This window comes from Ruditapes philippinarum, unplaced genomic scaffold, assembly GCF_026571515.1.
Source record: "Ruditapes philippinarum isolate M1 unplaced genomic scaffold, ASM2657151v2 ctg4212_1_1_1_1, whole genome shotgun sequence".
Classification (NCBI taxonomy): Eukaryota; Metazoa; Mollusca; class Bivalvia; order Venerida; family Veneridae; genus Ruditapes; species Ruditapes philippinarum.
Genome location: NW_026852362.1, coordinates 63,567 through 67,983, shown reverse-complemented (window position 1 = coordinate 67,983; position 4,417 = coordinate 63,567).

Sequence of the window (4,417 nt, the reverse complement as noted above, 5' to 3'; positions counted from 1 at the left end):
GACGTATATTTTACTTAGACACATCGACAAAATCGACTAATCGAAGTTCGACTCATAAAAGTTCTGCTGTATTTTAAGAGCCCAGATATTCGAGAATAATTTATAGCAAATATAAAATAGAAAATTGTTTAATTATTTTCATAACACAAATTTGAAATCAATAATTTAATGTTATGTTGCATAGCAAAACAAAAGTTTAGTAGCATTGCTTTATGGCATAACGTATTGTTTCTTTGTTGCTTTTTTTGTTTTTGTTTTATTTATTTCTTTTTTTAATTTTGCGATGTGTGCATTACGGGTTAAATTTATATTTCTATATTGGCGTTAAATAATTTTGCATATCTACTTAACTTAATCAATGTTAAATTGACTTGTTTGTAGTTCAAAATAGCGATTATTTCATTTTTATTGTATTTTCATTATGAATTATGAATTAGAAACCAAACTACCAATTAACCAATGATTCGGTGTTATTTAAAAACAATTTTCATATATTATACAACCACAGTGTTTTTTATGCTGTACAATAGTAGTAATATAAACTAAAAAACGATATTGTAACATAAAAAGTAGAATTTAATCCTCAAAATGTTTTAATAAATTTCACAATTTCTACAAATAGTTTTTGTCTCATAATTTGAAAGACATTTATTGCATAAACAAAATTTTAAAGTAATATTTTCGGCAGCAAATCGCATTATGTGTATCTAAAATCTTCAAGCCAATACAGGCTTCTCTTAGTCTAATCGTGCAGAACCGCGCGTCACTTGTCATTTGTGATTTAATTATAGATTTTTAACGCATGTATAAAACATCCTTCCAAATATTGTTGCATTGCTTAATATAAAAGCAGTTGCATGTCATTTTAACCAGGGTTTTACGTTACATCTAGAAGCACATTAACATATAACATATTCAAAGCCATACATTCAAAACATGAGCTAAATAAATACAGCACTGGTATATGGCATTAGTGATATTATGACATTGTACCTGAAATCAATTCCAGAAATGGATTTCATTTTTTTTTAATTTCAACATTACTTATAAGCAAATATCGTATTGCCATTTTATTACTTTCACATATATAATGCATATATGTCCGAGTCATGATATGTAGAAAAATATGATGTAAGACATTCAGTTTCTGATATAAATCTTTTTTGTTCCATGTATAACAATGCACATACATATATTTTCATTATAACTTAAGATCTCCTGATATTCGTAGTTTGAAAAGTAACATGGACAAAATGACAATATTTGATCAGAAAAATGTGAATTACAATTAACAAACAAACTGTTTACGTTTCATATTGTAATTACAGTTGTTTATGATAATATGTATAAACATATATAATATGTTTTCTTTTTAAATGTGGTGCGTTTGTTTTCGTTCCTTGTATACAATACTTGACTTGAAAAATGATTATGGAAAACAAATAACGGCTCAATATGATTTCACTCAAAATTAAGTATATATGTTTGGTAAAATTATAGGTAATAAACAACCTTGAACAACACTTTTTTCCTTCTTCTAAATATACGTCTTTATCCACATTCTTTTTTTATTTTCGTGAAGTAACGTCCATATGTAATTTATAGTATAAGGGGTTGAAATGTCCTTTTAACTTTAGGGGTCTAAGTGTCTTAGGGGTCTAAGTGTCATGGGTCGAGTTGTCTTATTGGTTGAGGTGTCAAGGCGTCGAGGTATCAACAAGTCGAGATGTCATATAAGCGACACAAGCATATATGGATGTGGGTACATTTAAATAATTTGCCCTATTTCATGACTTTTATTGAAGCTCTAAAAATAAAACTAACATGGAGGTATTCCAATGGCAATCAATTAAATATTGTCATTTTAAATAAGCAACAAAGTGAAAAATGGTTTTCATGCAAGTGCTGACAGATTTCGGTGGTTTGACTTCTCGTTCATTTTGTTGTCACGCATTTTTGATCATCTAGCACAACTAGCAAGTTTTAAATATAGTTTCTGAACACTGAATAGTCTTTCTCATGAATTATCTTTAGACTTTGCAACTTTTTAATGCAAGTTATTTAAAGTGAAAAAGTATATGTGTGAACACTTCGGCACACATACATTTTCGCCCTACTTTCATGACAAATACGTTCACATTCAGCAATACTTCATTCGGACAAAAATTAAAAAAAAAACAAAAAAATAACAACATTATTTAAAGATCATGAAACGCACGCTTGTACTTTCAAAATGTAAAAACACGTTTATTTTAGGCATTATGTGCGATAAAAGTACATTGTTGTATAAAACACGTGTACGAGCATGTTCTAATCTTACAGTGATAATCGAAGTGACAATGACGGACAGAATCACGAAACTAATACGACAGAAGACGACTACAAGATAATTGCCGCGTATGTACAAGATAAGCTGTATGAGTTACAGGTATGTTTTGAGAAGCAATATTAAGCCTTTACTGAAAATTAAACTAAAATAATACATTAAAGCTACTGTTCTTGAGAGATAACTAAAAATGTTTTGTTATTGATACATTGATATTGTTTTCCTTTTTTAATTCGCTTTTATTTCATTTTTTTTGCGCATGCTATGAAGAATCCGCAGATATGCGAGTCAGCGAAAAAGGTCGTTTGCGAACTCCATAAAGGTAAGACATAAAAATAAATAGACAAATTAAACAATGTTTTCATGAAATGCATTATTGCTTCAGTATTGCCAGTTATAAATCGCTAAACATAAAATTTTATTTTGCTACACTTAATCATTTAATTGTTGAAGAAATTTTCATTTGTTTTATTCTATAAAGAACGATTTTATTTATTTCTTCTCCTCCTCTTTAACAAAACTTTATGCATCCAAGCTGGATTCGGGAGTCAGGTACATCTCTTGACAGTCTGTTTAACAGTTGGATTTATGACTCACAGGACAGTCATTTTTCGGGAAGGAAGATCAGGGTACGAACGAACAGGATGGGGAGATTTGTTTCTTCCGCTCAACAAGAATTGCTCAAATTAAACGAACCAAACAGTTATCAAAGTCGCAAGTAATGAATTTCAGTTATTGGTCTGTTCTGTATCTTTATCTAAACACATGATTGGCAATGCCACTCAGGTTAAGACCTTTCGCATAATGAATACTATATTTGTCTCTAATTTGAAAATAATTGGAATATTCCCTCACACTTATTAGATAATCATTTAAAAAAAGAAAATAAAAAAATATAGTGATTTAGATAAATAAGAAAAAATGAAACAAAGGAAGTCTTATACAATGTCATGAAAGCATTTTACATGAATACAAATTGTACAAAACTTGGGTTTAATAAGATGAAACTGTAAATAATTATATAATAAAACACACACACACACACACACACACACACGCACGCACGCACGCACACACACACACACACGGCAATATATATTATTTTACCGCAATAAGCTGACATTCACATTCAGTCACATTAACATTTGAAATAAAAAAGCTATGATCGGGAAATTATACAGATTATCGAAAAAACGAAAAATCCGCACGCAACAGCCGGACTCGAACAATGGGTATCTGGATTGCCGGTCAAGTATGCTAACCATTATACGACAGTGGTCGTTGCCATATTTTTCTTGCTTCTTGACCTTATGTTTTAAATATCTTTAAGTTTATTGTGACGTTATCACTTCTATAAGTACCATTACCACAATTGGCTGACTCGGCCACATTTACATTTTTTGTTCTTATTGGCAATCAAATACATACACAATACATACATACATACATACATACATACATACATACATACATACATACATACATACATACATACATACATACATACATACATACATACATACATACATACATACATACATACATACATACATACATACATACATACATACATACATACATACATACATACATACATACATACATACATAACATACATACATACATACATACATACATACATACATACATACATACATACATACATACATACATACATACATACATACATACATACATACATACATACATACATACATACATACATACATACATACATACATACATACATACATACATACATACAAACCAGTTTAAAATGATTCAATTTAAACTTCAGCATATATGTAAACATTTAAAATCAGATAAATTCCAAGTAAATACTTCGTAAATGCAATACTATTGTTCTTTTGCATATAGCCCTTTACAAGACCAAGAATATTCCAGTAATAAAAATTGATTTTGGACCAACTTATATCGAGCTTGGCAGATCAATTCCTGAAGACATCAGAAAAAGGGTCATACGTTTCCACCCAGACCCACAGCTTTGGTGGGCTGGTCAAATGGCTTCATATATCTTAAGACCTACTGTACGTCTCCAGAACCTCATCGATGAAAAGAAAGTGTTATTTG